At 45.6% G+C, this 18,366-nt stretch overlaps 1 long non-coding RNA gene across 1 annotated transcript; it reads right to left on the bottom strand.

Annotated features, from left to right (window-relative positions):
* Positions 1-606: 606 nt before the first annotated feature.
* Positions 607-18,001, bottom strand: LOC138520632 (uncharacterized). The gene is made up of 3 exons (XR_011282825.1): positions 17,909-18,001; positions 14,889-14,965; positions 607-1,049 (listed from the first exon to the last, which is right to left on the bottom strand). It is a non-coding gene; the product is annotated as an uncharacterized lncRNA (long non-coding RNA).
* Positions 18,002-18,366: the final 365 nt, after the last annotated feature.

Here is an 18,366-nt window from a genome sequence, read left to right on the forward strand (position 1 = left end):
CATCGCGGATGGCGAGGACAGGAGGCGGGAGATAGCCACAGCCATAGCGGGGACCACAGCCGCCATAACGGCCAACACAGCCGCGGTCAATGCCTCAGCAGTGCTGATGAGAGACTGGCTGGGGGCCAACAAACAGGTACTGACATCCATCCTGCTGCACATGCAGCGGCCACGACTTGCAGCAGGCGTGGAAATCCCCACCAACTCCTCACCAGCCACCACACCTGCTTCCTCTGTCCCCACTTCCTCTGGACCCCCCCCCCAGCCCTGTGCGTAGCTACGAGAAGGAGTGCAAAGCACACTGAAATGCTGCCCCCGGACAGCAAGAAGTCCCACAAATAGTGTGGGAGAACTATGGGAATGGCTCAGATTGTCTTGGGGGTAAATGGGAGCATTAGGGGGAGTTCACTGGGGGGTTTGGGAGTTCACTGGGGGGTTTGGGGAGTTCACTGGGGTTTTGTGAGTTCCCTGGGGGTTTGGGGGGCAGTTGTCACATTTTTGCAGTTTGAATCATTACACCCGTTGTGTGGAAAAACATTCAATACCTGGACATTGTTCATTTCGTGTGTATCCATTTAATGTATGACGGTTTTCAGTGCCCAACTCCCAACATTCCCTGTGTGCATGTCCACATGGACCCAGTGTGTCACTGACACATGTCTATCAAAGTCCCTGTGGTTCAGAAGTATTTGTGAATCAGTGATTGGCGTACTGCATGGCCCTCCTGTGCATCACGTACTGGCAGGGGTGCTGCTTCACCTCCGTTTCCATCCTCATCATCCTCACCGGGTGCATGCATGTCAATGTCAGGTGGCAGTGGTACATTTCTCCAGACGCACATGTTGTGCAGCATGACACAGGCCATGGTGATCTTTGCCACCTACTCAGGCCTATAAAGGAGTGCTCCACCAGACCTGCTTAGACCTGAAAGGTCTGCTCAATCACAACACGGGTACGGGTGTGAACCCGATTGTACTCCTCTTCATGGCTGTTCCGCGGGTTCCGCACAGGGGTAAGTAGCCATGGCTTCAAGGGATATCCTCCATCACCTGCAAACAAATACAAATAGGTGTGTGTCACTCTGAGCTGCCAGCTTCAGGATTCACAGTCATGCCCGCAGCTATTTGGTGTGGACATGCACCTGTCCCTGTACGTATGCACAAATATTATCTAGATGCATTCTATACTGCTATGAGGTGTGGTATTCTGGATGGCCTTCAATAGATGATGCAGGGTGAAATAATGCATGCTGAGGCGGATGTACTGTGGTTGTACGACAATGTTTAGCCTCCCATTTATGCTGTGTATACTACACTGTGCATGGTCACACTAGCAACATTGGCACAGTTGCGATCCTGTTTAGTCATGCATTGCTTGACATACACATCGTGGGCAGGTTGTGCTTCTTACATGTGGTCATTGATATGCGTAAATGGTCAGATGTGTGCCAATGATGTGTCATGTTGGGGTTGGGAGGTTCAGGTCAGGTGCCATTAGCTCTGCGTGCATTCTTCACTCACCGTCCATTCCCACCTACGTGGAGTATGCATCCCCCCCATTCCCACCCAGGTGGAGTATGCATCCCCCATTCCCACCCCGGTGGAGTATGCATCCCCCCGTTCCCACCCAGGTGGGTTATGCATCCCAACACATCATTACCTCGGAGCACTGCCATGAGCCAGTCAGGCAACTCACCAAGCAGCCAGGCACGTGGTCCAGCATGTCGCCCCATGTGACGGGGTAGCATGGAGTTACGCAGCACCATGGCATCATGTGTTGATCCGGGACATCGGGTGCAGCAATGTGTGATGATCTTGCTGGAGTCACATACCATCTGCACATTGATGGAGTGGTATAGCTTGCGATTGCGGTACACCGCCTCTACGGCATGGGGGACTACCAATTCTACATGGGTGCAGTCCAGGGCACCAACACAATTGGGCATGCCTGCCAGTGCATGGAAGCCTACTTTGGTGTCGGATATCTCCTGGGCAGTCCGTGGTAGGGATATGTGGGTGCTAGCGTGCTTCAGGAGGGTATGCAGCACTTGGTTCAGCATGCGTGAAAATAGTGGTTGCGAAATGCCATGCAGCTGGCCCACTGTGTGCTGGTAGGTGCCTGTGGCTAAGAAATGGAGCACAGACACCACCTTTAGTAGCGGGGGTATGGCAGTGCGTATTTCTATCAGGCTGACAATGTCGTTGTGTATCTTGTCCACTATGGTGGTGATGGTGTCCAGGTCCAACCGGTACAGGGTGTGGATCTGCTCAGGGGTTAGATTGAATGAACTGGGTCTGTTGCAAGGGATTGGCGGCTGCCTACGAGGAACTACTGGCTGCACTGGTGGTAATTGCTGGGCCTGTACCACCCTCCTTCTCCTCCTGCGTCTCCTCTGTGCTGCCTGTTGTTGCTTCTGTAGTTGTTGTTGTAGTTGCTGTTGTTGCTGTAGTTGTAGCAGTATAGGCATTTCCTCCAGCGCCATGATTGCAACAGCTAGTGGTAGCATTTTAGTGTAGGAAGGGGTGTGGGTGTACTCCTTTTATACTGGGCCAGACTCCATTGAGTCCACATGTGGTGATTGTGTGCACCTGTGGCAGTTGGCTTGATTGCTGATTGCTGTTTACGGGTGGTCCGGGATGCCTGTATGGCCGCCATCGTGCAGCCCCTGATTACCGCCTTCGGGATGCCGGTATTTGCATGCCCACGTGGGTTGTGATGTCCTCCAATTACCGGCATGCTGGTATTTGCTCCCCGAAGGGGCGCGTGTACGTGCCCATGCCAGTATGAGGGGGCACGATACGGGCGTTGCTGGTATTGGCAGGTTGTCGGGTCGTAATGACCCAGACCCGTTAACGATGCTGTTATTACTATTCCGCCTTCCTTTTTTCATTACCTCCATTCTCGTAATGAGGCCCATAGCGTGCTTGAAAAGTTGTACTTTTCGGTGTGAAATTCAAGCATGTTAACCTCACCGGGTTATGATCACTGGCCTCTGTTGATTTCACTTCCAGGTATTTAATGTAGGCTGATAGGTTAGATGAGACCGCAATATAATCTAAGATAGCTGTCATTTTAGTCCTTGCAAGGTAGTTTTCGCCGGTATGTCTCCCACTATAGTTCCGTTTAGAATTATGCAATCTTGGCATTCCAATGCAGTTCTCGATACAATACCCTGTTTCTGTTTCAGTGTTGGATTAGGGGTTTCGTCCCTTAGACTTTTGTTGTTTCTTTTGTCTACGCATGTGCAATTTAGGTCTCCCATGATTATTAGAAAGGGTTCCGGACATTTTTCTCTCTGTTCGGCAATTAGGTCAATAATGTTTACCGGGAGAGAGTTATCCTTTTCTTTCCCCGGCAGCCAATAGATGTTAATTAGGATTAGGATTTGAGAGCTTTTGACCTCTGATGTTATTGGCGTTTGTATCACCACCATCAAGATGTAGGGGGAAGGTTTCACGCAGGTCAATACGGTCCAGTTGAGATCATTTTTGATTGCTGTTATTAACCCTGCCATGGGTCTTCCTTTGATACCTTTTACTGCAGGATTGATGAGGACTTGATAGGATTGATGAGGACTTGATAATCTTCTATCAGTGGTGCGTGCCTTAACCATGTTTCTTGCAAACAAATTATTTCAGGTCTGTTGTTTCCCAATTCCTTTTCTTTTAACAGATGAGTAAATCCTCTTGTGTTCCAGATTACCACTGACCATTCTTTTTCATAAGGCGCTTGTAGGCATTATTTCTCTTGCATTCTTTCAGCCGCTAGATTAGCCAACTATTTCCATTTTGCTTGGTCTTCATCTACTCCCCCCTTCCGGTTGTGCTGGACGACTGATTTGTTATGGTTGTCGTATCCCTCTTGGAATTTAGTTTTAGTTTTTTGGTCTGCGGGCTCTTTCTCCGTTTCCATGGTGGCCGGCTGAGTTTTTTCGCATAAGTCAAATCCCATTACTCGCAGAGTTGTTACTTCCGCCAAGAGTAACTGATAGACAATGTCGGAAGGAATAATGACGTAGACCCTGTCCATATATTTCTTGTCAGGGAATTCAATCAAGGTCAGGTCATTTGACTTGATTAAGTGCAGAGCCGGAATGCGAAGCAATAAACGCATCACGTTGGCCTGATTCAATATCAGACCGTCACTTAGATGTAATTTTGTCTCTAAAACAAGGCCACTTCCCCTCTGTGGTTTTCTTGCTACGAAGCTGAAGATGCCTTGCTGTTTGCAGGGACGGTCTTCTCTGTCTTCCTTGGGGTGTGACAGATCAGGACAGATCAGACAGCCAAAAAGCAGAATATCGGCACCCTCTCTCCCATTGAAATTACTGTGTGGAGGCATCCTAAAGGGACATTGAGCACAGCGTCCATAGTCAAGCTGCGAGGCTCTCTCCCAACCTAAAGAAATCAGAATCTATAACCTTTACATGGAAATCTCTGAACTGGTTCCCACTGGAGCGGGGAATCAAATTCAACAACCTTTGGATTAGCAGTCTTGGGAGCACCCTCCCTACGCTGAATGAAGTTTTACATCAGGGAATGACCTCAGGCTACGGTTTCCAAGAAGTTCCATCACCATCGACTTCGGACCCGGTTGATTTACCACTCTGTTTGTTGCAGTTGAAATTGCTTGGCCTTCTGGATGCTGATGAACTGCATCTGAGGGGAATAATTGAGGGACAGTGAGTGGCTGACATCTGCAGAGGATACATGCTCCATTATGACGCATGTAGTTTATTTTATTGGCAGTGGGACGTTTTACAACAGGATTGGGCCTTAGCATTTTGTACAGTAATGCAGCTCTGTTGGTGGAAGAAGAGAGGGATTTTTATCCGTCTGGGAGGTATTGTTGAAAGAGCCACGTTTTTAGTGTTTTGCAGAGCTAGAGGATGGTGGGGGCATTTCGAGCCTCTACTGGCATTGTGTTCCAGACGGTCGGGCGTAGCAGCATGACTGCTTGTGAGTCTTCTGTTTGCAGGGTGGCTGTTCCGTTTTAGACTGCTTTGTAGTTGATACATGCTATTTCGAATTTGATCCTGGATGGGAGGAGGAGCCTCCCCGCCATGATCTTGAGCTAAGTTTGCGCTATAAGCAATAATATCAAATAGAATATGTGAGTCAGAATGGGGCATAGAGCCGGGTCCTCGGCAGATGCCACCCACTATCCCCAATTCGCCCCCTCAGATGCAGTTCATGCGGAACCAGAAGGCCAACCAAATTCAACTGCAACAAACATGGTGGAAAATCAATCTGGGTTTGACGTACTTTAACAGCACTTTAACAGTATTTTAACAGTACTTTAACAGCTGATTGAGCACCACATGCGCGCTCTTCATTCCTGTAACCAACCTGGCTTTCCTGAGACTCGTTTATGAGCCAATGACTTGAGACGGATTACGTTAAGACAGCGCGTTTGACAAACACGCGCATGGGATGTGTCATCGACACAAAGAACCTTGAACACTCGCATATATTTGTGACCCCACGAGCAGTGGGCAGTAAGATGATGAGAGTTCAGCCCTGAAGAAGGAGTTTAATGCTCCGAAATGCATTGGCAGGACAGCTCTCTAACTCTTCTTAAGCCACAGTTGGCCTCTCCTTCTGTTTAAAGATTAAATTACTTCTTTACTAAGTACATTGGAGTACTGATGCATACTTTGAACATAAACGTCAGCCTGAAGATATTGCAAGGATACACTAGATGAGTTTTTTCCCCTACCGTTGCAAGGTTTTATAGCAACCCTGTTAGGGGGACAGCATGAGAGCAACTGTTTAGCTGAGTGTTCCACTCAGTTTTTTTTCTGTGACAATCCTTGCCATATTGCCACATACTCCATAGTCGGTAAGACATTAAGGGCCTGATTCACAGAAGTGCTTTATAATGGCAAAACCCCATTGGCAAATGCTTTGTGAATAAGGGCCTATGTCTTAAATATAGAATGAAGTGCCTCAATTCGCCCGAGCAACACTTTTACATGTGAAAGTGTTGGTTACAGTAATTCTCATAGCGCTTTTTCTTAACTAGGGAAGCAATGTTCTTAATTATATCCCATTCCACAGCATGTTTCTTTAATGATGCAGAGAAGACGCCAAGGTTATTCTTTTCAGGAATTTCCAGGTCAATATCGACCAAGATATCCTTTACTGTTTTTTCTAGATTAGTAATTCTTCTACTGCCACTATTTTTCACCATTTCATTTTTCACATAACTCAATAGGGTGACCTCACCTGAATTATTTCACATTGTTTTCACAAACAATTTGCAACAACGCACTTTCCATAGTGTGGTTAACGATGTTAGACCTCACATCTAATGGCCTCGATGGGAACTGTCCTCTGATTTCTGAGTACCTTTCTCCAAATTTTCCCCTCAAAATGATCATGTAATTTCAGGTATTTATGTTCCAGGACCTCCAGCCCACAGATTACCCTGGGATGATACTCATATTATAAATGCGATAAAAACACTGGATATTGAACTTTTTAAAGATTTTCCTGCCATCATACTGCTCATAATGTCCCAGAATAGGGGCATTACAGATAAACACACCCAGGTAAGATTAGGAATCAAAGATCTCCAAGGGGATTCTGCAGATTTTCCAAGAATAAGGGACTTGCTTTTGCGCAATCTCCCACCAGTGATCATGACTTTTGTTTTGTGGCGATTGATTTTTAAATTATTATTATTATTATTACTATTAGCATACTCCATTACAGAATTCAAAGATCTCTGAAGACCCAGAGGGGTGCGGTCCATCACGATCATGTCGTCCACATAAGAGAGCCAAACACCAGGCTCTTGACCGACTTTAGGGGGATAATTACAACAACCTATGATAGCATTGTAAAGGTCGGCCACAAAAAGGTTGTATAGTACAGGAGTAAGGACGCATCCTTGCTTTAGTCCAAGATTGATAAAAATGGGGCTTGTAGTTCTTCCTTCCACATCCAACCTGACCTAAACAGATGTGTCTGTGTACATAGAACCTATGAAATGTAACAATGTGGGGTCCATTTTCCAGTATTCCAATTTGTGCCAGAGTTTACCTCTGTCCACAGTATCAAAAGCGCCAGAGTAATCAATTAATCAGACGTACAATCGGATCCCTGTGGGTTTCAGTCATGATATAATGTAATGCCCGGATGTTATCTAAGGTACTTTACCTGGAAGGAAAACCAGTCTGCTTCCAGGATAAAAGATTATTTTCTTGTATCCATCTGTTAACCATGTGGAGTATAGGTATCGAGAAGATTTTGGCCCTTGAATCAATCATGGCGAACAGACTGTAGTTCTGGGCTGTATTTCTACCACCCTATTTTATAAACCAGAACCAAGATTGACTTTTTCCAACAAGATGGAATCTTATCACTGTACTAAATGAAAATGTATGCTCTCAACAATAAAAAAGCCTAGAGCTTAATTACTACATTTGCAATATGATCAGGCCCAGGAGCTCTGGATGTCTTTAATTTACCAATGACTCTGGTTATATCTTCAAAATCGAAGGGGAAGTCACCAGGTATATATTCATACTTATCAGGTGTTTCATGATTTAATACCCCTTCATTAATGCAATACAGTTCATTGACAAATTGTACCCATTCAGTCTGACTAATGGGATTAACCTCTATGACCATATTTCTAATGAGATGTTTTCTAGATAGATACCAAAATTATTTGTTGTCAATCGATTTGAAAATGCCTAAAAGTAGTTTCCAATTGGCATTATTGATGTCCTCCCTAGGAGACCTTAACCAGATCTTATATTCTTGGCATAAGAGGCCAGGACGTTCCTGTTTTTCTGCCATGCTCAAACAGACAAATCCTTGTATACAATGTATGCTCATTCTCAGGCATTTTTTCTTTCTATCAATAATAATAAGAAATAATGACCTGTATCCTGAAAGCAACTATACATAACTAGAATGCACTTAGTCATGTAGTGTTCGATTTTGGAATTAGAGACAGGCCTCTGGATTGGATAATGTCCTTACTAACAGCGGCCTGCAATGTATTACTACTGATCACTTCCAATCAGATTTTAAAAAATGTCTATTTGGTGAACCCCAATTCTCCATGTTTTCCCTCTAGTACTCCCTTCCTGTCAGTCTCCACACCCCACCTTCTTAAGATCACTTAATATTTGATGTTATAATTATGCACAACTATTTTTAAAGCTTTCTAACAACAGCACACATCCTTTTTAATATTTTGGAATGTGTCAAAAAATGTACATCTCAATAGTAAATAATCCCCCACTGGATAATGCCGAAAAAACAGAAATCCTTAATTCTGTAAAAACAGTTCCCTAACCCCTCCCCTTATCAAACACAGACATTTCATCTCTGGCACCTAATGCCTCTCTAGTAAAAAATAAAGCGTTACATATGATGCATACTTATCTCTTGCCCCTCCCCCCCCAAATGACCTTGGTAGCTAAACAGTCCTTTGCTTACTTGAAAGTTCTAAGAAGAATCCTCCCTTTCTCCCAGGATGCACCACCATTATTGCCATGGTAATTTCGAGAATAGACTTGGGGCTTCAGCATACCTCATTGCCAGACTCCAGAGTCAAAAAAGCAACCTCACCTGCCATACTCCATTTTAGCCATAAGAAACTCGACCACTCCAGTGGTGATAGTGCGCGGTACAAATATCCTTTAACATTAACATTAACATCTCAATGACATCTCTCTCCAGAGTCTTCATTGGCATTCGGTAAGCAGGAGAATTGCCTTTAAAATGCTTTGCATCACTTTCAATGCTCTACATGCATTCTGTCTGTGGCTTACGGAAGCGGAGCGGCTTGTCAGCTCACCTCTACCCACATGAGGAGTCGGCCCATGTCCTATGCTCTGAGCTCCGCGGCGGGCTCCGCAGTGGCTCTGTTGTTTTCTCCCGCTTTCTCCCACTCTGGGTCCTGTTTGCCGCGACTGGCTTCTATTTCGCGTCCCTCTCGGAGGTGCAGCCCCAGCCCATTGGGCTCGTGGGTGGTATGGTGGTGAGGAGAGTGAGTAGAGTGGATGAGAGACACTGCAGCCGAGAGCTACTCACCCAAGAGCGAGTCACACTGAGGTATCAATAGGATTAGGCAGGTGGCATGTCATGCGACTTATGCGTTTGTTATGTGCCTTTTAGAACTAAGCCCAGCCACAGTCGGAAAAACCTCATATTTGTATTTGGATGGGTATTCAGTGAGCGTGCTACGCATTATATATGTGTGGTGCTTTCTTCAGGAGTACTTCACTGTTTATTGTTTGTTTTTTGCGGTTTTTAAATTCCTTTAATGAAGATGTCTCTCACAATGTCTAATACCACAAAGGCGTCCTCCCCATGTACATCTAGATGCGCAGCTGCATATATGAAAGAAAGAGGAACCTCTCAGATCCTAACCAATGATGAAATACCTCTTGAAGCTAAGTTTCCCCTTCAGCCCATGATTATGGATTCCTTTGTGCAGGAAACTAGCAAGAGCCAGCCAGCAACCCCCAATGTGATTGTATCGCTGCCTTCAATCCTCTAACCATCACCCCCATCACCAAGTGCAAGTCGGCTCTTAGAGGTCCTTTTGAGGAGCGCAAGAGAAAGACAAAGACTGAGAGAGTCGAAAGTGGGAGCGATGGAGGAGGAGGCTGGCCCAACCCATAACTCCCCAGTAGTTTCAGAAAAATGATTGTGTCTAACAATACCCCAGGTGTTGACTCCAAACATACCTACTGAAAAAGAAACTGTAAAGTTGTCTAGGAAAGCGAATATGAAGTCTGAGAATGTTGGTGTATCTAACCGGTCCGGTTGATCCGAATGTCCAAATGAGTCTTCCAACAGATAGAGTCGTAGATATCACAGATGCCACAGTTATATTTCAAACAGAGACCGGCCGGCCACAGCTCAAAATGTCGCGGGCCTAACCGTCTCTAGCAGATGTCTCACCTCAGATCAACAGCTCCTTGCTACAGTCCTCAATGCCCATTCCTGAAAGTGCCCCACTGTGTCAAGTTACTTTAAGAAGCCCAAGATGGATGACGCCAGGCCCAGAGTCGGATGATTCCTCCGATTCCTCTGAATGACAATCCATGCAGCTAAAACTCAATGAAGGGAGTAACTTTAAGGCGGTCCACAATGGCTCAACACTGTTGAACTGGAGGAGGGGAAAGAGCCCCAGATGACAGCGGAAATACACTGCAAAACCGACCAAACAACACCAAGAAGCCGAATAAAAGCAGTAGGAAAGCCTGAAATGAACATGCAAACTAAATGCATGTATCCATTTCAAGCCTTCTCGCTAGCAATCCAGCCAACTCTGGAAGGCCAGCCACGTGATCACGTACAACCTCTCCAAGGCCTAGTCAAAACCTTTAGCTCCAATCAAAAAACATACACGCCAGCCCATATACTAACGGATCCCCATTTAAGGAAAATTAAAATGCCATTGATATCAAGCTACAAAATAAGCGAATTGATTCAGGACAAGAGGAACATTGTTATCACTAATGTCCAGAAGCCGACATGAAGCCAACTAAGAGAAGAGAAACAAAGTCCTAGCCTGGTTACATCATAAAATTGGACATCGGCTCCTAAGATCATACAACCTGAAAGTTATTTTTACGGTACAGATTGACAAATGGTGTCCCTCCAGTGACAGAGATTGTATTGGTGTGGGCAGTGGTAAAAGCAATCTGCCTTTGTTTTTGAGCATCTGTTAGAGCCCGAGGAATGTGCTATCGGATTCCAACCTGATAATCGTGTTGGACTGAATTCAGCATGCAAAGCCAAGTCGCAGATAGAATAGCTCCACTCATCCAGGGTCATGTTCAACTAATGTAATCTTGAATGACTACATTTTGGAAGTCTTCCCAATTTACCCAAACCTTCAACCTCGGACCACAGTCTGTGCTCCTAATATTACTTGTATGCCTTTCAGTGTTCTTTGGGCCAAAAGGTTTTTGTATTGATTTCTAGACCTGATACAGCATGAATACTGTAAAGGAAATAATGATTGTTGCACTTATATATTAAATTAATTTACTCATGATCTAATGTTTTCAATACTGTGTTTTATTTTATTATTCTATGTATTTCGGTCACAATGCTGACACATCAAAGGCCTAACGTCCGAAGCCTCTTTAAACAAAAACTTCAAAACTTCTGCATGGCACAGGACCCAAGAATCTGCAGTCAAAAATTGAAAGTCACGTTCCAAAACTAAGCTCTCACCCGCATTGCTTTTGATGGTGGAGGTCTCAGAATATCACAAAAAGAAAATGTGAGGTTCAACATTCTACCACCATATATGGCAACATTATCCATTCCATGTGGGAGACGCTAGTCCAGTCCTGGTGATAACTTTGCATTCTGGAGCTTGTAGTCTTAGATATATTGTGGAGAAATCCAGAAATGCAAGTCCCAGATTGCACAGTTAAAACGAGGACTGGACTAGCCTCTCCCAAATGGAATGGGTAATGTTGGCATGTATGCACCACACTTCCTCAGGGACATCAGAGCAATCCGAGCTTTTCGAAGTTTTAAAAATGCAATCAGAACTTTGCTATTTTCGTACTAATGGTTGATCGTTCAGTTTTGATGTTTCCCCATTGGCGCATGCCTAGTGAAGAAAGAATACCAGCCTTCGTTCTCATTGCCCAGCATGCCATCCTTTATCAGGCCTTGACCCACATTTGTTCCCGATAGACATGGCGCAACATATCGCTCTTGCAGAGGGGGATAGGTTTAACTTAACAACATAGGTGGTCATAGCCTTTCGTTTTACCATAGGCATTTAAGGCTTGCAGTCAACGGTCCTGTGGCAACGCTGGTCCAGTTTTGGCCGGAGAGTGCTCTGGATCTTGATGTCGGGATTGCTTCAAAGTGCCCTTGAAAATGAATTCTCTCCAAAGGTCTTGCTCTATTATTTATGTTGGGCTTTTTTTGCGTGGTGGTCGCTCAATAAAAGGTGTCTCTAGTAGATTGACTGGTTCTATGTGATTACAGAGAATGATGCATAACAGAGAATGCTTGTTCAGCGAAAATAATAACAGTGAAAAAATATCGATTTTTTTTTCCTTTTTTGGGGAGCGAGAGGGGAGGTCCCGGTCCCACCCCAAACCCCCTGATTCTCTATGTGCTTAAACCAACCCCAACCGCATTCTCACCCGTTTTTCCCCTTACTCCTTTTTTCTCTGTTTTTGTTTCTCTGTTATAGCATTCTCTGTAATTGTATTCTCTATCATCACTGGATACCGATTGACTTTGTTGTCTCTTTCGCTCCCTTGCGCTACCTCTCAGTTATGTTTGTAATACCTCAATGGATGCACGGCTCCCCCGCTGGACGGTCGGGGGCAGGAGGGGAGATCTGGGAATTTATGTTTAGCTACAAGCATCTTCATTGTGTCCTTGCAATGGGAGCACTATCATGTGTCAAAGAACAGACAAGCTTGCCGTTTCATGATCGTAGCGCATATTCCTTATAGCACAGTGTAATTACATACCAAAACATGGCATACATGTGTGACACCCACTGTCTCGTCTCTACCTGAGGCCATCCTGGTCACTTTCCTTATTGTGTCTTCCGACGCTCAGTTCACAGTCTAATCCTGGCCGTGACCAGGCTCGGACTGGCCTGCACGGCAATAGGCCCATGGCCGAACCAAAAATGAAAAATGCTGGTGTGGGTCTGTTTTTTGAGTGAAAGTGGGCCACTTTTTTGGCCAATGTGGGCCAGTTTGGTGAGTTACCTCACTATGTGGCTAATAGTTTTGACTAGTGTTGCTGAATAAATATTCTTTAAAATGCACAATTTGCATCACATTTTATCAGAAAGCTTCCCCTTGGGTAATATTTAAACAGTGTCACAAAAGGAATGAATAGCTATTTGCAACTGTGGGCCACTTTTTCATTGGTGCCTGAGACAATTGTATGGCCCAGTTTGACCCTGGCCTTGACTCCTCTGCCAGAGGGTTCAACTTTATCAGATCCTGGTCTGGATTAAAACTGGAAGGGATTCGATATGGGTAGCTGGTTGAGAGGGCCAACCAACCCAAAGGCGCTCTTGAGCACATCTAAATGTGTCATGCATCCATAACTTGATTCATGCTAATAACCTCACCAACACTTCTAGGAAACCTGGCTTACAAATATGGGCAGCTATCCTTCCTCTCTTGATCAAATGCTCCCACATTTCCAGGCATTCATCCAAGCAATGGCTAGCATTCATCCTTAAGCCATCATTACTTTATGGATTTAGAAACAGGCCTGCAGGCATAGTAGTGCTAACAAGACAGACAACAGAAAACACAAACCTCATCCTAACCTAACCCTTGATGTTGCGAGTCAAGTCCATATGTTTGTTTCCTCTGACTTGATATTGATAGTTTATCTGTATAGCGCCTATACACACACACACATGTGTTTCACAGTGCTTCAAGGAAAGGGAGGCAGCAAGGGAAAATACAATGACATTCTTAAAAGGCCTTGAGACATTACGAATGTGAAATGAACTATTGTATTAGGCCTGACGACATTTCAGACAGTACAAGAGCTTTGACAATGATAAGGAGGGGAGGGAGGGTGAGGTAGGAGATGAGACCGACAACGACTATCATACTAGGCCTGACTACATATCTGGTAGTGCAGGGGAATGACAAAAGGTGAGACAAGGGGGTTGGGGGGGAGGACGTTGAGGAACAAAACAAGCGACTGTTGTACTAGGCCTGAAGACATTTCTGGTAGTGCTGGAGATAGACAAAAGGTGAAGGGGAGGCAGAGAACAAAACAAGGGACTATAGTACTAGGCCTGACGACATTTCTGGTAGTGCTGGAGATTGACAAAAGGTGACGGAGCGGTGGAGTAGAGGAACAAACAAGCGAATACCATACTATGGGCCTCATTCCGAGGCTGGAGGTAAGGGTTAACGGTCACCGTTAATGGCAACGGTCACCGTTAACACTTACCACCATTTTCCGAGTTCCCTTTTGCGGGTTGGCATTTAAGGCCTGCTTTTAGCAGGCGTTAAAAATCCAACCCGCAAAGGGACCTTGGAGTAAATTAGAGCACCGTAATTTACGGTGCCGTAATTTACTCCTTCCCCATTCCCATTGAGCCCTATGGGGGCAGGAATGGGGATGGGGAACCGGTATGGTGAATGGGGAATTACCGGTCCCTCCAACCTTGGAATGGACCGGTAATTACTCCATTCACCATGCCGGATTTCCATGGAGTAAATAGCTCCATGGTTGCTTACCATGGTGCTATTTACCCCATGGATAGCGTCAGCCTCGGAATGAGGCCCTATGTCTGATGACAATTTTGATAGGGTAAGTGCATAAACTATAGTGAGGGGAGAGGAGAGAGGGAAAAGACAGGAAGCGGAAGAGAAGACTTAGAAGCAGTGATTGTGGTGAAAGAGAGGAAGAAGCAACGCCAGTGAAATACAGTGTTATAGAGCACATAAGCAAGAGGAGAGAGCACATCAAGTTGCAGAGGTCAGTAATGAACACATAATGTTGCAAGAGATCAGCAAGTGCAAGCCAGGATTCAAGTTGTAGATGGGCACAACATGACTCGTGGTCCCCATGATTACACAATGCTTAAGGAAGTCCAGCATGAGAACGACGGGATTCGAGATGGGTGAACCAACATGAGTCACATGAGTCCATAAATCAAATCAAAGCATCAGCAACAAGGCGGTGATGATGTCACCATAATGTGTCAATACAAACTCCCACAATGGGCAGAGAGGGATTGTTGATGCGGGAGGGGGGGGTAGCAGGAGAGCGTTGCCTTGCAGGGGGCAGCAAGATGAAGGATTTAAGCATTCATGCATCACATGCATACAGCAGGGGGCACAGCAAAATACAAGAGGCAGGCAGCATTACACAACTTGCACAACTTACTGTGCCACGGAGCATCTCTCCTCACCCCAGCACCGGACAAGTTGACGTTGGCGTTGCCTGATGATGGTGGGGATGGCCTGTGGGGACAGAGGGAGTAAACACATGTTGGTGCATGCTTATCTGCTGTATGAGCAGTGGTTCGGGCCCTGGGCCTTCCTGGTCCGAACAGGCCCAAACAGAAATTGCCCTATTCTTAGTCTGCCCTTCGCTTCAGATGCCCTTGATCTAAGAGTTAAGAGTAGGAAAGCAAAGGCAGGGCTAAGAAGGTGGACGAGGCTTAGGCCAGGTGACCTAGATCCACTTGCACCTGCTCCCCATCTGCAAAGGAAGAGAGGCTGGAGGGCTCCTTAAGTAGGGAAAAAGTAGGGAAACTTCCTCGCTTTTGCCTCCTCCTGCTTACATTCTCCCTATTTCCTTTTCCAACAGAGATCGCGGTCTGGTTGCCACCCTGGGAGGGGTCACAGTTTGCCTATCCACAGACGAGGCTCTATGCTTTAAAACCACTACGGTGGTGATGTGTACAGTATTAAGGTACATGTAAACAATCCACTACGACATACATATTGGCAAAAACATAAACATTGATAATTGTTCTGTTATGGTTGACATTCCTTTTTTGAAGAGACAGCTGATCAATAACTATCAAATAAGCATTGTCGGTCTTGCACAACCCCTGAATCACCTTAATAAACATACCTAAGCATATAAGGAGTCATTGCCTGGATCCTGCGGACAGGAAAAAGTGGCAGTACAAGTGTCTGGGGTTGCTGATGGTCCTCTTGTTCAGAGAAGAATATCCAAGCATTTCGGTGCTGGAATGCCCTTGTGGGTGGGACCAGACAGATATGCAAATGGTTATTTCTCCCGAGTGGAAAAAATTCCACAGAACAGGGTATTTGAACCTTGTTTGTTCTCAGTTGTGGAGCTCCCACACTCCTCTAACTATCAAGTGGACATTGACTGTCTTGTACAAACCCTGGTAACTTTTCCTGCAACTGTTTCCGGTTCACAAAAGTTTTCCGGAATTTGGCAATTAGTTAAGTAGAGTGGACTTCACACATCTCCCTGCTTTTCTGCTCCCCAGCAGCCAAATCGGCCTGGTTTTCTGACAGCATGTATTTTCATGGGAGAAAAACCAAGGGATTCTTAGGGTCTCCGCCTGGCCAAATTGCAAAAGCATGCTGATTCCATTGGAAATGCCTCCTGAAATCATTAATGGCACGAGGTGTTTACAATGATCCACCAAGCAAGTGGAAAAGCAAGGTGCAGAGGTGATTTGGCCTATGTGTTACCCGTTATCTTTTTTCTTTTCTCACCAAGTGGCGGAAAAGTTGAAACTTGCATGGAGGGACCTTTTGCACAGAAGATCAAACCTATGTGCTCCTTTCCAGTGCAATCATCATTTTTTTAAATGACCACCTCTAAGCGTAACCAAAAGCAGGGCCTGATTCTACTCCAGGCGCTTATGGAAGGGATTTGTCCTCATGGACGGCTGGGTGGTCTGAGTCAATCCTTTTATTACAGCGGTCAGGCTCTAGCTCCCCGAACATATAGTTGCATTCATTGGGAAGGCCCACTTCCTCGAAACAGAGGTTAAGCCTATTCATTAAAACTCGAGCACAAATCTTCACGCTGATGTTTAAAAGAAAGGCCTACAGTCCGCCAACACTTTCTTTGGTTGTCGATCAATGATGGCCCTTTTCCATGCACTTGCGCTTTCTTAAATGTCACTGGGTCTAGTAAGATCGCTGTTTTCTTTTTTGTTCTCCCTTGTTCCCCTCCCTTTTTGCCTGGTCGCGCTCTGAAACACTTGTGTAATAGCGCGATATAAATAAATTATCATTTAATTTAATTTCATATATTGCAAAGGCCCATGACTGAGGGATCGGCGCCCTCATTACAGTCTTATTAACGAAGGTTCTAACTAGTGGAGTTAAAGGAACATTACCTCCCAACATACACTAAGTCGATATAGAGGCATCCTACCTCATCTTCAGAAAACTGCCGAAAACCTGGTTGCTCGACAAATACGACTAACCTGAAATCGGAGTTAGCCCCCTACCTGTTACTATCATGTTTATGTACCTTATTGTACCTTCTGTTTTTGCTTCCTAATCTTATCACCGCCGTGATATTTACGTGTTTGGGCGCTGCCAATAAATGCAACAAATAAATAAATAAATAGAGCAGGGGGTCTCTAAGTCCAGTGCTGATGAACGCTGATGAACGCACCCAACAAACTCCATGTTTTTTGGCTATCCGTCCAAAAGACCTTTAAATACAGTGAATGTAAATGGAAGTTATTTACGTAGTCGTTGGATATCTTAAACACCTGGTCTGTGTTTTTACATAGCCGAAAATACCTTTTACTAGAATCTTGAAAATAATTTGCGCTGGTACCTAGCCAACTCCTCCGAGCAATATTGTAGCATAGACGCCAAACCTGTTTATAAACACAAAGGCTTCCCCCAACAGCCATTGACCTCTACGCATAATAATGTCCGCCCAGATTGAAGCATACACATTGACTGGGCCAGTATAGTCACCTGTCCACCTGTCCAGCTGTGCAACAGCAGACACATGCCCGGCCGGTTCATGACTCGGAGGTACTCATGTTGCCCGTGGGCCTACATTTACCTGAACACAGGTGGCTCCCCACCTGCAACGCCCACCACCGCCGCGCGGCTGCGTTCCCAGGACACCTTTGTCTGGGCCTTTAGCTTTGGTTCACTGGGCTCTGAACGGGGTTGGAATTCTTTAATCCAGTGGTGACCTACAGTGGAACTTTGCCACCGTCAGTGGGGAGTTGGAGGGGTGGGGGGGGGGGGGGTAACACGATCCACCCCTCAATTCAGGGCCCAGAAGTGCATCACACAATGGGAGTCCATTCAGTTCCCACCTACATCTCGAGGGCTTCTTCTGAAGGGGGCGGTGACGGGGGGAGGGCAAGTCGGTGAATGCAAAGAAGGATGTGGCATAAGGAGGCAAGGGGGAAGGCTCATGTCAAGCCAGCTACTTACATGGATTTTCAGAATTCAATAGCAGGCTTTTGTCTACTCGGCTAGGAGGCAAATCCGAACGTGTCATGTTCACAGCCCGCTGAAGGCACTGCAGCCTTTGGCTTGGAATGGCTCTTACGCTTGTCACGTTCTTAGGCGCAGTTTGTCAGCTGACCCCTCCGTTGCCACCCACCCTTTTCATCCCGTAAAGGCTGCTGACGAAAAAAGTCCCCTTTGTGAACAAATGCCTGATTAACAAGCCTTGAATGTAAAGGAAACAGAGGGGGCGCAATGTGCCATGATCCATTACAGATACATACATGGTGACGCACATGGGAGTGACTGTAATTATTAGGCTGTGTCGTCTATCTGCGTGGAGTGCAACATTATGATTCTCGCTCTATCTATCTGGGCTCATTTCTTAAGCGCTAGAGAACCAAAGGGTGGCCGTAGGAATCAGCATGGCAGGGTTCTTATTT

The sequence above is a fragment of the Ambystoma mexicanum genome, chromosome 13 (genome assembly GCF_040938575.1).
Source record: "Ambystoma mexicanum isolate Mex_15411 chromosome 13, UKY_AmexF1_1, whole genome shotgun sequence".
Lineage (NCBI taxonomy): Eukaryota > Metazoa > Chordata > Amphibia > Caudata > Ambystomatidae > Ambystoma > Ambystoma mexicanum.